The following is a 20,450-nucleotide window of genomic DNA, read 5'->3' as shown; positions in this document are numbered from 1 at the left end:
ATGGTGCCTGGCTATCAGATAAAATAAGTCCACATGGAGGAAGCATCCCACCATCAGCCACCGAATGACTGTAGATCATATAACCCAAAGTCGAAGGAGGGAATAGTCATCAGAGGCCAGACTGCAAGATTCCAGTTTGCAGAAGGCTATGGACGACACTGGAGACCCAAGTTCAATTGTGGGAAATAAGCCGCTGGTGATTTCCCTCCATCTATAACAGAGAGATCAGAGGAAGGTGGTCACTAAATGGAGTGCACTGCGGATGACTAAGATCAAAAGGATAAACCTGACTTAAAGGGTTAAAACCTTGTCGACTGATGCCCACCCCTCTGATGCACATCAAGCCTGCCTGGTTCTCAACACTTTCTGTATTTTTTTGTTTGTTCATATTGAGGTTTCTCTCAGATGTGTTTTATCATTGGAGTGTCACCTCTTGAATTTTTGTTATATGCTTTGTCTGTCTTTCAGTATATGAAAGCCAGTATTAATGAACCCATGGTGAAAGCATGTAGAAAAAAGGATTCTGGGAGCATGCAGTGGTGGTGGGGTGGGGGTTGGGGTGAAAGGGAGTGATGCCAAGGATTTCAGATAGGAAAAGAATTTTGGGAGACTTATTGTGGTCGTAAATGTACAGTATTGTTTGATGTGCTTGAACTATGGAATGATATATCTGTAGTAAATCCTAATAAAATGTTTTTTAAGAAAGAAAGACATGACCATTATATAATGAATATAAGCCCCCACCATCTCGTTATTGCTCTTGGCTTGAGTGAGAAACCACAGTCTAACACCTCCCTCTCTCACACAAGCTTTCCTACTTTTGTCCTATCTGATACAGATTCCTTAGTAATGCCTCTGCTACATTATTTTAGTGTCACATGTTCCCAGGCTTGACAGTAATATTGTGCTAATTGCTTTATTATTTGATGAAATAATAATTACTTGATATTGACTAAGGAATCTTAGAGGCACAAGAGGTAAGCATTTATTTTCTAACTGAAAGTCCAAGAGTTCAAACCCACCTTCAACTCCATAGGAAAAAGATATGTGGCATGCTTCCATAAAGATCACAGCAGTGATTCTCAACCTTCCTAATGTTGTGACCCTTTAATACAGTTCCTCATGTTGTGGTGACCCCTTAACCATAAAATTCTTTTCGCTGCTACTTCAAAACTGTAATTTTGCTACTGTTATGAATTGGGAAACCTAGTGAAAGGGTCATGGCCCATGGGTTGAGAACTGCTGGATTACAGCCTTGAAACCCCTGGGGAGCCCTTTTCTAATATCCTATGGAGTGACTCTGAGTCAGAATCAACTCGACAGATATGGGCTCGTTGCTGACTGCTCTCTATGAGCCAGGTACCGTTCCAAGTGCTCTACAGGTACTCTTGCTTCTACTTATCATTAGCTCAGCTGTGGTTTGACTTTGCTGTTGAAGACAGCAAGTTCAACAAGTTGTCTCTGGTGTATAAGTAAGAAGTTATCATTCAAACTCAGGCATGTAGGAGCTGCAACCCATGCGCACAGCACCCTGCACTCCACACTATCCTCATGAAGGAAAAGAGGATGATGCCGAGTGAGCATGCCAGATTCCTCTCTCTTTCCTCCCACTTACATGGCACGGAGCAAAGTAGGAGAAAAGTTTTGTCCAATCAAAGAACATCAGGGGTAGAGGGTAAAAAGCACAAAGTTTTCATATGAAAACGCGGAGGTCACGCAGCCTGAGCCCGCTCTCATGATGACTTTGTTGAGTGTTGGTGGCACCATCCAGCCAACTCTGACTTACGGCAATCCCGTGTTTAACCAAACAAAACCGCGTGGTCCTAAACCATCCTCACAAAAGTAATCCTATCTGAGTCCCGCTCTTGTCTACTCCCATTGAGAATTCGTTCTGGAAACCCACTGAGGCATTTCTACCATGGCCTACAAGCACCGAGTTTGGGTTGGCATTTGTTGCTGGCTATCTGTCGATCCATTTCATTGAGCGTCTTCCTCTTTTTTTTTTTTTTTTGGCTGACCTACTTTACCCAGTAGGATTTTCTCTTCCAAGGATTTGTCCTTCCTGAAAACACATCCAAACTAAACAAGGGAAAGTGTCACCACCTTTTATTTTTCAGGACATTTTAGCTCTCTGTCCTCTCAGAAAGAATGTTTCCCTTGTCTGTAAGTCTGGCCTGTTTCTGAATGTAGCTTAAGCCAAAATTGCTGAATCAAGGAGGGTCATACTAGAACTTACCTAATATTCCATCCTTGCCTCCAATAGACTTAAAGTGGACTGTCAGAAGATTACAGCATCAGTCTTTATTTAACTAACAGGATGTTCTTTTCCACCAATGTTAAGACAGGTTTCTCTCTATATATCCTGACTGCCACTATGGAGACATCTTTTGGAAGATTCTAAACAGTATAGGAATAAACATGGCTGGAAGGAAAAGTCAGTTCTCAAATTTGGAGTGGAGCGAAGGTCATCTATAGAAGAAGGGAATGGAATGGAAAGACCATGTGAAAAACATGGTGTATAGAGCCTGGGATAGAGCCGCCACTCAGAAAGGAGTTGCCACATGAATAGATTAATATTTTTTTTCTTAATGATAGCATGGTTACTGGTGTCTTTTATATAGTTCCATATATATTATCTTAAAACTCTCACTGATGATGAGACTTCTATTGAAAAAGCAACAAGGAAATGTCAGTGTCCTTCATAAGAAATACTTCTGACTGGAATAAAGATTGCAGAGAAGAAGCACACAAGCCTGTGTGAACACAAGATGTTGAAGGGATCAGGTAGCAGATACCAAAGAACAAAAACATCATTTTGTGATCACCTTCCCCACATAAACACTGAAGATGAATGTGTGCATAAGTAAGTGTGGTGAAGAAGGCTGATGGTGCCCAGCTATCGATAGATATAGCATCTGGGGTCTTAAGGGCTTAAAAGTTAACAAGTGGCCATCTAGCCCAGAAGCAACAAAGCCCACATGGAAGCAGCACACTAACATGTGTGATCATGAAGGGCCGAGGGGACCAGGTTTCAAGCACCAAAGGCAGGGGAGAAAAATCATATCATCACGAATGAGGAGTACATGATGGAGGCCCAATGCCCATCTGTAGACAACTGGACATCTCTTGCAGAAGGGTAGTGGGGAGGAGATAAGTCACTCAGGGTTCAGTGTAGCAATAACGAAACTCACAACCTTTCTTTAGTTCTTAAAATGCTTCCTCCCCCCAACTATCATGATCCCAATTCTCTTGCAAACTTGGTACACAGCAGTACAGATAGGAACTGGAAACACAGGGAATCCAGGACAGATGAACCCCTCAGGACCAGTGGTGAGAGTGGAGATACTGGGAGGGAATGTGGGGGAAGAAAGGGGGAACCAATAACAAGGCTCTATATCTAACCTCCTCCCTGGGGCATGGGCAACAGAAAAGTGGGTGAAGGGAGACACCAGGCAGTGTAAGATAAGATAAAATAATAATTTATAAATTAGTAAGGGATCATGAGGGAGAAAAGTGGGGAATGAAGGAAAGGGGGAAAAGGAAAATGAGGAGCTGATTCCAGGAACCCAAGCGGAAAGCGAATTTTGAGAATGATGAGGGCAACGAATGTATAAGTGTGCTTTACACAGTTGGTGTATGTATGGATTGTGATGAGTTGTAGAAGCCCCAATAAAATGATTTAAAAAAATTAAAAAAAAACGTTTCTCTCTAAAAAACAAACAAATAAATAATAATAAAAAATCACTCTCCCTGTGTTGATGATGACTTATCGTCACCCTATAGGACAGAGTAGAATTGGTCCTGTGAGTTTCTGAGAAGGTAACTTTATATGAGTAGAAAGGCTCATCTTTCTCCAGTGGGGAATAAAAGTCACTAAACAAGCAGGTTTCTGGAGCAGAGAATTAAATGTGATAGTCTTTTGTAGAGATATCTATTCTAACCTTCAAGAAGTTGTCCATTTTCTCTAGATCAAACTCAAGCCCTTGCCTCCCTTTACAAGTTCATTTTTGCAAAGCAAAATTCTTCACCGGATGACTATTAAGATATTCAATCCCCAGACACTAACTATGAAGTAATAGTCTAAATTAAAACTGTTACTCAGCTTTAAAAGACAATTTCAGGGTAGAGTGAAGACAAATTGCTTGAGAAAAGAAATTTGATTCTATTTATGCATATATTCACTGTCACTATGGTCAGTGAACGGTGTCTCATTCGATATTCAATTTGGGGAATTCTGGTGCTTATAAACGAGAGGAGAAACATACATGAAGTGAGTGACAAGTGGGCATTTTCCTCCTTCTCACAGAGAGAGTTCTACTTGTAGTAAGAATCAGAGAATGAGAGCAAAATTGGGAAAAGAAGAAAATTATCTCTATATGGATTCTGACTGGCACTGGGGAGACCCTCTCTGGCAGCTTCCAGAAAGTAAGGGGAGAAGAAAGGGTGGGCGAGAGAAGGCAGAGGCACTCTTTGGTACCTTAGCTTAACTCATTAGACAGAATTTCAATGGTACAATTAATCTCAGAGATGCTACATTAGACCACTATCCCAGAGACATCCTATATATCAGAAAATACTCCTTTTTATCCTCTCCCCATAGTAATTCAATATTCAACATCAGTCCTTTTATTTAAAACTCCTCCTACAACTCAGGAGGGTCAATTAAAGAAAGATGACTAATATTATCTTTCTTTCCCTGCATCTCACAATTCAGAAAGCCAACCCACTTCACTGTTGAATAATAATTGATGACACAACACCTCTGGGAGCGGCTAGGAAAGATGACAACATGAGCAAAACATAAGACACGAGCAGGAGAGTGTCGGAGAAAGCTACACTTAAAGCATCTCATCTCCCTTACATCACCATGCGTAGAACATACAAGCAGCACTGGTGGGAGACATATTGCTTCCATTTTAAAGATAGAGAAATCGAGAGCTACTGAATGATGATATCAGCGTAGGAATTTTTAGCCGGTGTTGATATTAAGTCAAGATAAACTACCTGAGCAGTTATTAGAGCCCCTGAGAATGAGTTTGTTTTGTAAACTTGAGTCTTGAAAGAGGTGAGGTCATTAGATTATTGTTCCTACCCTTGCTAGACGGTTCTTCCCTAAACATTAGCGTGTGCATATAGTGACCCAGAGAGAATCTCATCCCATATTCTTCACAAAGTCCTCAGTGAGGTGTTCAGTGGGTGCAGCTAGGAAAAAAAAGTGTTTCTTTTAAATATACATGCACAAACATGCACATATGTATATTAAAGGGTTTTAAAAGGATCATCAAGATCAGTTTTATTTCCTTCCCAACATCATCCCAGGACAAAGCATAACTACATAGGTAAACATTTTACTTACCCGTCAAGTTTGTCCAATTATCTCTTGTTCTCAGTGACTCTACAGTGTCTGGAAACAGAGCTCTTAGGTTATTCTGAGAATCAGAAGGAAAACAGACATTCCCAAATATTTGTGTTTGCAATAGCACAAGGCAATGGAGGAAAGTTCATCCATATCTGTTAGAGAAGATGCTTGAGGGCTATAACATATGTGTTTGTTTGTCATTGTTTCCTGTATCCCTGTCCCTTGGTCTTCTCTTCTTCCTTCCTTCCTTCCTTTTTCTCTCCCTTATTTCATCAGTAAATATTAACAGAGAGCCTATATTTATAGAAGCCATGGTGGTAATTGATCTGCAGTTCAAAACCAACAGCAGCTCCGTGGGAGAAGACTGGGCTTTCTACTCCCATAAGCAGACACCGTCTTGGAAACCCACAGGAGATCATTGTGAGTCGGCATTGACTCAATGGCAGTGAGTTTAGTTTGTGAGTTTTATGATGGGTTAACTACATGACATGGCCCGGGAGTAAAATTGTCATTAAGGCTACATGTATCTGTTGGATGGATCTTTGTGAATAGTTTAACATTGACCAAGTGATCACACAAGCCACTTTGAACTTTTACCAGTGGCAGGCGCTCCTAAAAAGAGAAGTAGAGACTTTAGAGAGAGGAACGGGACAGAAAGATCATGAACATCTTCCAGAAAAATGCTTGAACTGAGATCTGTTGGATATCAGGGTTCAATGTGATGAAGATGGAAAGTGTTTCTGTCACATCGGACAACGTGTGCAATCACCCTGTAGGGTTGAGGATTTGGAGTGAATGGGAGGATGGTAATTTAGACAAAACACAAAGACTGAGGGGACATTTGCTGCAAGATGAAATTCAAGTATAAGTAGGACTATAAAGAAACTTCTAAATCTTCATCAAACTATTTTTCATGAAAATGTCAGTGGATTTTAAGAAAGAAATGACATAATCAAGGTTGTGCCTTGAAAATTTCAATTTTGCTAAAGTGTGAGGAATTGATTACCAGTGCAGAGTATGGTGTGTGTGTGTGTGTGTGTGTGTGTGTGTGTGTTTGTGTGTGTGTACAAATATGTTTTCTTGGCCAACCTTTGCCTCTGTTCTCACTGAGGATTTAATCATGATTGTGATTACATTTCTTTTTTCTGACCTTAATCACCATACTGGACAATTCCTTGTTTTCTTTGTTGTTGTTAGGTACCATTAAATTGGTTTCAACTCAGAGAGGCCCAAACACTACCCAGTCCCATGTCATCCTCACAGTTGTTATGTTTGAACCCATTATTGCCGCCACTGTGTCGATCCATTTCCTTGACAGTCTTCTTCTTTTTCATTGACCTTCCACTTTACCAAGCATGATGCCCTATTCAGGGAACTGGTCTATCCTGATAAAGTGTGCAAAGTAATTGAGGTGAGGTCTCATCACCCTTCCAAGGAGTGCTCTGGATATACTTCTCCCATGACAGATTTATTTGCTCTCGTCAGGATACTTTCAACATTCCCTGCCAGTTACCATGATTTAAGTGCATGGATTCTTTTAGGGGTCTTCCTTATTCAATTCAACTTTCACATACATATGAGGTGATTAAAATATCATAGGTTTAGACCCAACCCAGGAATGCATATGGCAGCCAAGCGTAAGGAGGGGGGGAGAATTAAAAATTAGGATGTGGGTAGTGAAACACTAACCCTCCCACAGAGAGGGTATTGTTTATGTATCCAGAGGAAAGAGAGAGAAGGACCAGCCCTCAACCTGGTGGGTGAAGTGTTCAGGGCAGCAAACCAGCATAGAGCAGCAAACTCACAGAGAGGTCTGTGCGGTGAGCCCCCAATCCCAGCTATGCTGATCCCCTCCCCGAGAGAAATGCACTGCAGAGGACAGCACTGAAAGACACAGCATGGGGAGAGGGCATAGGAGGTCTGATAGGGTTGGATCAAGTCCAGTGGAGCCGAGAGGAACTATGGAGAGCCCAGTGAAGGTTGAACATGATAGTGGGACAGGAGGAAAGTAAAAGGAATTAGAGGAAAGAATTAGGAGGTGAAAGACATTTATAGAGGTATACATATAGGCATATTTATGTAAATATGTAACATAAGGATATAGGTCTGTGTCCATATATTTATAAGTTAAACATTAAGGTAGCAGATGGACATTAAGCCTCTACTCAATCCCTCCCTCAATGCAAAAACACTTTGTTCGAATGACCTGGCATTCGGTGATACTCACTGCCTAATGTGACCACCAAGACATAATGGGTGTATAAGCAAAAGTGGTGACTAAAGCTGATGATGCCGGCTATTAAGAGGTATAATGCCTGGGGTGTTAAATACTTAGAGTTAAACCAGCAGCCATCTAGTATGGAAGCAAGAAATCCCACATGGAAAAAGCACACCAGTCTGTGTGATCACAACGTGTCAACAGGATCAGGTATCAGGCCTCAGAAAATCTAAAACAATCAATCCTATTGTTGCTAATGAGGAGGGTCAGAGTGGAGACCCAAGACCCACCTGTAGAGTATTGAACATCCCCTCACAAAAGGGTCACAAGGCAGAAACGAGCTAGCCAGAGTGCAGTATAGCACCGACACAAGACACGGCATCCCTCTGGTTCTTTAATGCTCTCCCTCTCCACCATGATCATGATCCAGTTCTACCTTACAAGTCTGGCTAGACTGGAGCATGTGCATTGGTACAGATAAGAGCTCTCAGCATGCAGAATTCAGGACAGATAAACCCCTCAAGAACAGTAATGGGATTAGTGATACCATGAACATAGGGGGAAAGTGGGGGAAGGGGGAAGGAAAGGGAAATCTATCACAATGATCAATGTAAGGAGGAACATGGGTGAAAGGAGACAGCATACAATGGAAGACATGACAATAACAATTATTTACCATTTATCAAGGGTTCACAAGGGTGGGAGGGTGGAGGAGGGAGGGGGAAAAGGAGCTGATACCAAGCACTGAAGTAGAAAGAAAATGCTTTGAAAATGATGATGGCAACATACACACACATGGGGTTGAGGCAACTGATGTATGGATTGTTATAAGAGCTGCAAGAGTCTCCAATACAATGAATTTTAGGAAAAGAGAAAGAAAATATCATGGCTTGAGTCAGTTGTACCATAATCTTCAAAGTGAATCCTTGCTCATAACCACTTTTAATTATATCTTGTCTTTTAAATTATATACTTTTTTGCTTTGAATGTACAAAAATAATCAGCTTCTATTTATTCACCTGATTATGCCAGAAAAAGACCAAAATGAAATTATGAGGGATATTTAGAAAAAAGATATGTCATAGTTAAAACCCCTAAAATTAGAAATTAAAATGTATTCAACAAATATGGAGATAAGAGAAAACACATGTGTTCGGATATCCTAGAAGAAATGATATATCTGTACATGAATTCAGATGTGGGAGCAAATCATCACACTTCTGTAGGAAGCATTAGCTCCCAGAAGACACCGAGAAGTGACAGTATAAACAACAATAGAGGGAAAAGGAAGGTGAATGAGAGAGAATGAGAAAATATTCAGGCTGCCAGGATTAGACAGAACATTTTGCCAACTTATGTGTCATTCCTCTCATAAATTAACTTCATCGATGGGCTTAATTGTTTGAACAAATGGGATGGAGCTATTTTCAGAGCAATTGTTTATTCTAATCACCAGGTCCTTCACAGTGAAGGGAACTGCAGAGCCGCGTGCTTTCCCGGGCTTCATCATGTCAGTGAATATTTACCTATGCAAACTGACACTGAAAGTTGCCACTGCTTCCTAGGTTTCTGGAAGATATGGGATAAGGCAGGAAGGAATTCAAGTGGCCATAGGTGGACCCCCCATAGAAGCAACACCCCGCTTTATGCATTCCCTATCAGAAAAAGTTTCCTGACTCTTCTGCTCTGAGCCCCCCTTGCAGGATCTCACTCAGACCTGCGACTACGTGCCTGTGGATGTGGGGGAGAAGGGATGTGCAAACTTCTTCAAGTCCAAAGGCGCATGCACTAATTTAATTTCCTGAAGAATGAGGCTCCAGCAACAAAAAGCTCTGTTAAACTTGTGGATCCATCTCATTTAGCTAGCCTTGGCTAACTTCTTATTCTGTTGAAGTCTCTGTTTACTATCGTGTAAAATGGAGATCGGTAGCTGAAGAAACACCGAAAGCATTTACCCATGTATGCCAGGAAATTTGGAAGCCAACTACTTAGCCAACCAATTGGAAGAGATTCATATTTGTGCCCAATCTAAAGAATAGTGACCCAATAGAATATTCAAACTATACAACAATATTATGACTATCACACACAAGTAAAATCTTACTTAAAATCATCCAGTAACATTTGAAGCAGAGCATTGGCAGGGAGTTATCAGAAGGCCAGGGTGGATTCATAAGAGGATTTGGAATAAAGGATATCATTGCTGATGTCAGATTAATAATGGTTCAAATAAGAGAGGGCCAGGAAGCTTAATAAAGCTTCATTGACTATGCAGAGGCATCTCACTATGTGGCCTTTAAAAAATGGTGGATAACTTTGAGAAGAAAAGGAATTTCAGAATATTTGACTGTGATCCTGAAGAACGTGTGTATGTATCACGAGGCACATGTGGGAACAGAACAAGGGCACATTACATGGTTTCAAATCATGAGATTTACATCGGGGTGTGCACTCTAACCAAACTTGTTCAATCTGTATGCTGAGCAAATAGTCAAAAAAGCTGGATTATATGACAAAGAATGTGGCATCAGGACTGGAGGAACTCTTACAACCTGTGATATGGAGGTGACACGACTTTGCTCACTGAGAGTAATGAGGACTTGAGACAACTGCGGATGAAGACGAAGGATGACAGCCTTCAATATGGATTATAACTCAGTGTCAGGAAGACCCAAATCCTCAGAACTAGACCAATAGGTTATTTTGTGATAAATGGAGGAAAAGGTTGAAGCTCTCAAGGATTTTTTCTTACTTGGATTCACAATTAAGCCTCATAGAAAAACAATCAGAGATCAGAAGACGTGTCAAGTAAATATGCTTCCCAAGATCTTTTTAGAGTATTTCAGAGCCAAGATGTTACCTTGAAGGTGAAAGCGTTCCTGACCCAAAACATGGTATTTTCAATTGCCTCATATGTATGTGAAAGTTGTACAATGAATAAGGAAGACCAAAGAAGAATAGATGTATTTAAATTGTTTTTCTGGAGAAGAAAAATAAAATTACTATGAACTTCTAAAAGGAAAAACTGATCTGTTTTAGAAGTAAGTTCAGAGTACTCCTTTGAGACAAGGAAGGTAAGACTTTGTCTTACATACTTTGGGTATTTTGTCAAAAAGACATATTGTCAGAGACCAATCCCTGGAGAACATCATGCTTGGTAAGGAGAAGAAAGCCCTCAACTTGGTGAATTGACCCAATGGCTCTATCAATGGGCTCAGGCCTAGGAACAATTGTGAGAATGGCATAGGTCCCTCCAGTGTTTCTTCCTGTTATTCTTAGGGTTGCTAGTGGTTGGAGTCAACTCTCTGGCACTTAACAATGAGAACAAAATGGAGATAAAATAATTTCCACTTCATAGGCCTGCTGTGAAGATTAAATGAGATAAAACACAAAAGCACTTGGATGGCAGCTGTCACATAGCAGTACTCAAAAACATCATTTGTTGTCTCATTACTACTTTAAGGAATGAGATGATATTGTTTGAAACATAAGAATTCCTTCTCTAGACATCATCATATGGGTTTCCCTCTAAGTAGAAGGAGACCAGTATTTGAATGTAAGAGATTTAATTGGATTTTTTTAAATTCCTTCAGGGAAACAAGAAATTAATATGAGGAATGGAAAGGATTCAATATGTCAGCCATCATACTTGGTGAATAAAGCTAAATTTTGCAGGGAATTAAAAAATACTTTATTAGGGGCTCTTACATCTCTTATCACAATCCACACCTCCATCCAGTGTATCAAGCACATTTGCACATGCTTGCTAGGTGACCACCTGGATCTACTTGTTGAGCAGAAGTGGGAGAAATGCAGCAATAAAGAGACAGATTGTGTCTGGCCACTGACACCGTGGACCTGGTTTACAGGAACTAGAGGAGAAGTTTAGAGCGGGTTGACTTGTCTAAAGTTCATGTCCCAGCACAAAGGGGCTAGGGTTGTTGAGAATTTGTGATGGGGCCATAGTCTAAGGCAAGGTGAGCAATAGACACCCTGGTTAGACTAAAAGAGGCAGCCCACATGGAGTTGACCAGAACCCGACCAGATGAAGAGAAGATTTTTGAGCCTGTGAACTGGAACATATTTCTGTTGACTTTATGGATGGCCTGTCCTGATTTGACTTTGCTTATGGTGCAGATTTCACAAGGTTCCAACTGGAAAGAAGATTCTTCACATTGAAAAATATGATTGTCTCCTCAGAGGACTGGGCTGATGAAATGGGCAATATAGAAATTGTATACCCAAAATTTGGGGGGGGGGGATAAAGGCATGAAGTGGTTGGCTTACAAACTCTCATAGGTGGGGGAATATATTCATAGGATTATAGGATAAAGATGTTGGTGTTACTTAACTACAATGGTTAGGTATAGGATGTTTTTGTTTTGTTCACTTATAAAATGTTATGTTTAAATGAGGGTGGTACATATTGAACTGTGTATATTTTAGTTTTATCCTGTTAGATTCAGATGTGATTTTATTATTGTTTGAAAATTATATATGGCTGAAGAGTTATGTGAAAGTGTTAAATTGACCAGGGGTGGTCTGTGGTAGTCTCCTAATCTGGTGTCAAATTAAGGATTAAGAGTATAGGGGTGGAGTCTAGGCTGTCAATCTGGAGATAGCCAATGAGACTTCTGTGTGGGTGTGGGCTTCTCCTGATAATTCTTGGAAATCTGGTACTTCCTTCTTGGAGGTGGAAGACTTCTCTCTCTCTCTATGCTACTCCCTGGGAGACATTGCAGAAGACAAGCCACATGGATGCAGCCAGACCTCAGAAGCTGGATAAGTCACAGAGAGACCCCTGCCAGCACTGAGATGCTTACAATGCCACTGGACCCAAAGACTTTCTACCTATTGGCTTGTGATCTTCTTGAATTCAGCTTCATTACATGTGTTTCATGAGTCTGAAGAGGAATTTATAGATTGGTATTGGACATATGGGCCAACATCAGATTTATGACCTTGGATTGGACTAGGCTGGGATGTTTTCTCAATGTTCAATCCCTCTTGTATATAAATCTCTTTCTTATACACATATGTGTGTCCATGGATTTGTTTCTCTAGTCTACCCAGGCTAATAACACACACATATACTGCCGTCATCATTTTCAAAGCATTCTTTTCCCACTTGAGCTCCTGATATCAGCTCCCCATCTCCTCCCCCTCCCTCTCCCACCAGCTCTCCTTCAAGAACCCTTGATAAATTGTAGATTCTTTACATAATTTACATCATCCTCTGTCATCCCTCACCCAATTTTTTGTTATTTTTCCCCCTGGGAGAGGGTTATATAGGTTGATTCTTGTGATCCATTCCCCCTATATCCCCCCACCCTCCCCTAATCTGCCTGGTATTTTTACTCACATTGTTGGCCCTGGGGGGCTTATCTATCCTGATTTCCTGTGTTGTGGGCTCTTACCTGTAGCAGTGTGCATGTTCTGGTCTAATCTGATTTGTAATGTAGAATTGAGTTCATGATAGTGGGATGAAGGAAGCACTAAAAAAACTAGAGGAAAGTTGTGTGTTTCATTGGTGCTATACTGCACCCTGACTGGCTCATCTCTTCCCTGTGACCCCTTAGTGAGAAGGTGCCCAATTGTTTACAGATGGGCATTGGGTCTCTACTCCAGGCCCCTCTCCTCCACTCACATTGGGTATGATTTTGTTTTGTGTCTTAGATGCCTGATACCTGAACCCATTGACACCTCATGATCACACAGGCTGGTGTGCTCCTTCCATGTGGGCTTTGTGGTTTCTGAGCTAGATGGCTGCTTGCTTATCTTCAAGCCTTTAAGACCTCACAGGCTATATCTTTTGATAGCTGGGCACCATCAGTTTTCTTCACCACATTTGCTAATGCACCCATTTGTCTTCAGAAATTGTGTTGGGAAGGTGAGCATCACAGGATGCTGGATTGTTAGAACAAAGTGTTTTTGTGCTGAGGGACTACTTGAGTCAAGGACCAATGTCCATCTGCAATATTAATTCTTAACATATAGCTATATAGTTCTATTCCCCCTCATTATATATATCAATGTATGTGTATATTTGCTTATGTACATGCCTGTATGTAGGCCTCTATTTGAAGTATAGTATTTGCAGATTGAGGGAGATGATGTAGTTAATCCCTCACTCACTTTCTTCAGTAATTGATTGAGAGTTTTAATTGCCAGCATTTCTAGCCTGCTGTCCAGGAAGAGAACATTCTCCTAGAACAAAGGCCCTTAAGCAAAGAGGTAGATACACTGGCAGCTGGACAGTGCCCATAGCATTGGAATGAACATCTGGAATCCATAAAACCCCATGCACCCTAAGACAACAGCTCTCATCAATGCAGAGTTCACAGACCAGAGAATGTGACTGCTTTGTAACCCTAAACTTTAAAATTTTATCACAATCAATTGGCTTCTGCCCCAAAGAGGATTATTTTTATCAAAAGCAGTAAAGGTTGAAGCACTGAATGCACATATTATTACATATAGTAAAAGTAGAAATAGTATAGAACCCAGAACATGAGTCTTGGCTATATCATTTACTAGATAAGCTTTCTTGATTGTTAGTATCTGTAAGCTTTTGTTCCAACTTATTAAAATGTAAATAAAAATATTCACCATTTTTTATTCATACCTTAAAGTTATCTGAAAATGTCAAAATGCTAGGTACTTACATAGAGAATCATTATGTCAGATAATTTAAGCTGGCTCCTTTGAAGAACAGTCAAAACTATGTTGGACCATTTTTGATGGAAATGCTTATAAATAGAAATCCTTAATAAATTGCATTTGATTAGAAATTATTTCCCAAAGCTATAGCACAGCAACAGCCATGGTCTCTGGGTTAATGTGCTATGCCATGCTATTTGCTTTCATTCTTCCATCTCCCTCATGGCAAACTTGTCCCCTCTAATTGCTATTAATTTCTATGGCAACTAAGCAACTAAGCTTATTAAATCAGTATCCCAAGTTAAGACATAACGCTAATGGCACAACCTCCAGCTAGCCAGAGGGCATGCACCACTGTAAATCAGTTTTGTGATGGCTATTGCTCATGCTGCTTTAAGGTTTGTTTTCTAGTTAACTTATTTTCAGATTCTCTGCTGTAGTTGGTGCTGAGAATGTCAGCATTCAGACCACTTCAGGAAAAGTAATGTAATGCCATACATTACGTTACTAAAGAATTTAAAAGATAGCATTTGAAAAGAACACTCTTCCATGTATACCTTCCATAAACAACAATGCACTCTGTAATGTATACTACCAATATAAAACAGTAGCATTTAATGAGTTATACAAGAAAGCTAACATTTAATGTACAAGAAAGTAACATTGACTGACTTGTACAAGAACGCTCATGCAAGAAAATTTGTAAAAGAGTTGTACAAGAAAGCTTGTACAATTGATTTAAATTTTATTATATATGTTAAGCATTATGTTTTATTAAAATTTATAAGTGTCATAACAAAGCCTATGGAATTTAGAGCACAAAGATAGTAAAAGTACATGTAAACTGAAAGATCAAATATTTTTATAGAAGTTGCAATATTAAAGGGTCTTCAAAAACAGATCGAATTTTGATTTTGAAAGATCATTTCCAAAGAGGAAGGCTATTTTTGGCAGCATAAAACCACAAGCACAGAAGGAATTTTGGGCAATGTAGAACTTGGAATAGAAGTGGTTGGTTTTATTTGGCATTGATAGGTAAAGAGAGTTGTAGAAAATGATTTTCCAAAGTAAATGTGATCTGAAAGTCAAAGGCATTCAATGCTTAAGTAATGGGTATGAACCATGGAAGTCAATGCATTATTGTGACCAGTGTCATGGGTCTACTTGGGGAGCTACTATATTAGGTAAAACACAGAATGCACATTTGTTGGTCACAAAAACTTCAAAGCTAAACCCACTCCCATGGAGGCTATTCAGACTCATAATGATCCTCTAGTACAGAGTCTAGCCAGCCCTGTAGGTGCCCAAGACTAGAACTCTCTACTGGAGTGGAGACCCCCACCTTTCTCCTGCGGCTCACTGATCTTTTGTTTAACCATCCTCTGTGTAACCCACTGTGCCATCAGGGCTGCATGGGAGCCCACCGGAACCAGTGATAGGAAGAAGTGAAGCGAGTCATGATGGGAAGAAATGTAAATGTAGACGATGTCTACTGAGAAAAGAGAGGTCTGAAGGGTCGATGGGAATGGTTGGCAGGTTCCCATAAAAAGTAAGTGTTATTTGTGTAAAAATATAATTCCATGCCAAATGCAGTGGACCACTTGGGGTCACTCAGCTCCACTACACATTCCCTGTGGGAATGAGGTTATCTCTTATGAACTCTGCTTTCCACTTGTCTCTCGTCAAAATACTCCTCTCAAAATAATTGCCTCTTAGTCATCTCTCACCCTAAAGAACAAGTACATGAATCATAATTTCTATTTCACAGCAACAAGGAGGAAGGCAAAGTTCTGAAATCCACTTATCTTTAAAAGTTCAGGTTGGAGCTAAGGCTACTTCATAATAACGTTGGATATTAATGAGCGAAAAATAAGTCTAAGCAGAACAAAACACATGAGTTGATTTATATTCAGATAAATTATCTGGTAAATAATGGGTACCAAATCAATGCAGCGGGCAGGATGGGGCAGGGTTCCTTCCGCTGTACGTGACATCACTGTGGCAGCACCTAGCAGTGACAACACAGCCATAAGCCAGTAGAAACATGGATGAACGAAGAGCATGGGTCTTTAAATAAATGGATAAACTTTTAGGACAAATTTCCTAATGCTATAGCTATGTTCCCTCAATCTTTTACATTCCTATTTTCAAACAACAACTCTTATATGTATAATAAGCCTCACCTCCTTCATATTGAGCCCCCTTCTTGCTTCTTAGAGGATGCATTTTTATGCAGCAGGATGATCTTCTAGTGAATACGGTCACAACTATTCAGGGGTGAATTCTATCAGTATCTTCCCCCACCTTCTGCACAGACCCATGGAGGAAAAGGTCACTGGGTGGTAGTTGGAGACTGAAGAGAAGGGCCACATTAACTAAATCACCGTCCCTGGGGTGACTCTCTGTTTTGTTTTTTTGGTTTTGGTTTTTAACTTTTATTTCAATGCCTATTTAAGGTAGTATATCATCATTATTTCAATTTGCATCTCTCAGATGCCTAGGGATTATAAGCATTTCTTTGTGGTTATTAGCTACCTAGACATCTTCTTTGGTCAACTGTCCGTACATGCCCTCTGATTATTTTTTAAATTTGATTATTTGTATTTTTCTTGTTGAGATGTTCTAGTTAGTTTCAGGGAGACAATTTCTTGAACAAATAATTATAAACCTGAAATAAGAGTGAAAGGCATATATTTTTTCACGTTACAACAGTACCTTTTAGAAAGAATAGGAATTAAATTTATATTTAGTTTTAATTTTTTGTTTTGTTTTTAATCAGAGGAGTAGAAATAATTTTTTGATTATTCCACAAGCTTGTGGCAAAATTCTTGAGTTATAAACTTTAGACACGCTTTGGAGAGTGTCTGTTGTGATTGTTATTATTATTCAATAGACATTGACCTTGCTGTCTTTTCTTCCAAAAAAAGCTACTAGCAAAGGCTTCCAGATCTCAGAATTCATGAAAGTTACCCTTATTAATTAAGATTTTAGAAAGTACTCTTAGCTTCTCAGGGAGAAAATTCTGCCAACAGAATTGAAAACGTCTCTCAAATGTTTCAGAGACAATTTTCTATCAGAGATAACCAGCTACTGAAATATGTATGGCAACATAGGGTTTTTTAATCAAATAACTTAAAATCCAATCATTTACAATGTCATCTGACAGAAAGAACTAAGGCACGCAGTGCTTCTTCTTGCCTTGCCCCAGACACATGCATTTGAATTCTGATCATATCCAAGCGAAGGAGCTGCGCTTTTCACACCCGCTCCGGGTTGAATTCCTGCTGCAGCCTGATATGGAAAACTTCTCAGCGTTTATTTACAAAAGTTCATCCGCAGAAATGTAATGCTTTTTAAATAAGATCGCTTATCACCGGCAAATGAAATTTACTTATTAGTGGTAACAAAGGCTGCCTGGAGTTTGACTGAAGGACGCTTTCAAGGGGCAAGGGAAGTGGATTAGGTCCACCGAATTGTATCTGGGACGTTTTACTTTGTATTCAAAACTTCAACTCTAGATACTGCACAAGGTAAACTGATCAATTAGATGGAATGTTGCTTGGGTTTATAATTCATGGTATTAAAATACACCAGTGGAGTAGAAAGTAAACAGAGAAAACAACTTCTTGCTTTCTTGTTGTCAAAGAATGCCCAAGACAAACACACTGAATGTTGGATTTGTACCGGTTGTGTGGTTCTTGTTAGGCACGGAGTTGGTTTGAACTTGTACTCCTCTAAATACCGAAATATCTGTTTCTGGGCCCCACCCCTCCTTAACATTAATTCCACTGTGGGTACCACTACATAGATTCATCATGGGCGGTACTCTGCTTTGTTGACCCTCTGTTTTATCAGAATGATGTTCTTCAGCAAGCATTGTTCTCTCCCAATAAGATGTCAAAAGTAAGTGAGATGAATCTTACTCTTGATTCCAAGGAACATTTTGGCTGTTATTCTAGACAGATTTATTTATTTTTATATAAGTCCATGGTATAGTCCATGTTCTTTGCTAATAACTTAACACTTTAATTCTTGACTCATTATTTTTGTAATATTTGGTAATTTAATGCACACGGAACCGTTTGGTGTTTTATAATTGTATGAAGTATGGTGAATTTGGATCGTTTGTATGGTACGTACATGGATTCCTGTGGTGTCATAGGGGGATTAAACATGGAAAATATTCACTTGACTCTTACATAATCCTGAACACCACATCTTCCCAATAACACACTTCCATAGAGTCCATGCTGACTCATAGTGACCTACAGAGCAGGGTAGAACTGCCCATGTGAGTTTCTGAGACCGTAATTGTTAATCAGAATAGAAAGGCCTGTCTTTCCTCAACTGAGTGACTGGTGGCTTCAAACTACTGACCTTGTGATTACAGCCCAACGTGCAACCACTACATCCCCATAACTCCTCCAGGAACACATAGGAGAGAGTAAGTCTGCCTAACAAGGCAAAGCTAGACATTTCCTTGTTAGGTGTTATCAAGTCAGTGCTGGCTCACTGTCACTATCAAGAACAGAAGGAAATATTGCCTGGTTCTGCGCTGCTGCTGTTTGAACTAATGTAACCAGTGAGTCAATCCGTCTCAACGAGAGTCTTCCTTTTTCACAGATCCTCTGTTTTATCAAGCATTATGTCCTTTTGCTGAGAGGGATCCTTCATGCTATTGTGTTCAAACTATGAGAAACAAAATCTTACCATCTCTGCGCCTAAAGGGTGTTCTCTTTTGCTTGTTCTAAGACAGATTTGCCATTTTCCTGGCAAACCTGCAAACTTACCCTTCCTCGTCAATACCACCACTGAAATCCATCAAATATTTTTTGTTCTTCCTCATTTGTTAACCACCTTTAACACGCATAAGAGGCAACAGGAATTTCCATATGTTGGGTTACATATACCTTAATCCTCAAACTATCATCTTTCCATTTTAGCACATTAAAGAGGTCTTTTACACATTTGCTTACTGCAGCATTACCTCATTTGACTTCTTGATTGCTGCTTCCATTGGCTTTGGTTTCTGGATATAAGGAATATGAAATATTTGAGAATTTTAAATGTTTTAGATGATATTACTAATTTGTGATATTACTAATTACTAATCTGTGATATTACTAATTTGTGAGAATTTTTGTTTTCTCTATGCTGATGATTGTAGGGTTTGTTTTGTTTTGTAATCTTCAGTAAGTGCCTCAAGTCCACTTCCCGTTCAGCAAGCACGGTTATGTTATTTGCATATCACAGGTTGCTGGGATCCTTCTTCCAATCCTGAAGCTGTGATTTTCTTTATACAGTTTATCGTTTCACATTAGTTGCATAGCATGCAGATTGAATAAGTATGGTGAAAGATACAATCCTGACACACATCATTCTTGATTTTTAAAAAGAATAGTATTTCCTTTTCCGTTTGAATGGCATCCTCTTAGCCTGTGTACAAGTTCTGAGCAGATTTAAGGTTATGCTCTGGAATTCCTATACTTTACAATGTTGTACATAGCTTATTGTGATCCACACAGTCAAATGCCTTTGCATGCCCCATGAAAAACAGATTGAGGTAGTTGCATAATTTGTTGTCAATTTGAGACTATTAAGAGTGAAATGGTGAACTTTAGCCTGTCAAACAGGTCACAGCTTGATGGCCTCATTTGGGAGGCACAAATCAGGATAAATAGGTCACTGGAGGCCAGATGCAGGCTCACTCCCTGTGAGGCATTCTGTTGACAAGTCACATGGAGTTATGCTGAAAGCAGCCAGAGCCTTGGAGCTGGAGGAGCCACATGGAGACCCATGCCAGCATTAAGATGCTTCCACCGTCATTAGATTCACAAGACTTCCAACCACTCTCCTGTGATCTTCCTGAACTTGGCATCATTGCATGCGTTGCATGAGTCTGAAGAGGAATTTACAGATTGGTACTGCACATATGATCTAACATCAGATTTATGGACTTGACCTGGACTGCACTGGGATGTTTTCTGAATGCACAATTGCTCTTTTATCTAAAGTTCTCTCCTACACACAAGTGAGTCTCCCTGGATTTGTTTCTCTAGTCTACCTTGACTAACACACTAGATAAACATATTCTGGTAGTCTCTGCTTTTAGTTATCAGCAACATCTCTTATTTCACATCTTCTTTTGAGTCCAGCTTTAAGTTCTGGTAATTGTACTGCTACAACTCTTTTAAAATTATCTTCAGTATAATT

The sequence above is a fragment of the Tenrec ecaudatus genome, chromosome 4 (assembly GCF_050624435.1).
Source record: "Tenrec ecaudatus isolate mTenEca1 chromosome 4, mTenEca1.hap1, whole genome shotgun sequence".
NCBI lineage: Eukaryota > Metazoa > Chordata > Mammalia > Afrosoricida > Tenrecidae > Tenrec > Tenrec ecaudatus.
The sequence above is the reverse complement of the archived record's forward strand: the minus strand, read 5'-3'. Positions refer to the sequence as shown.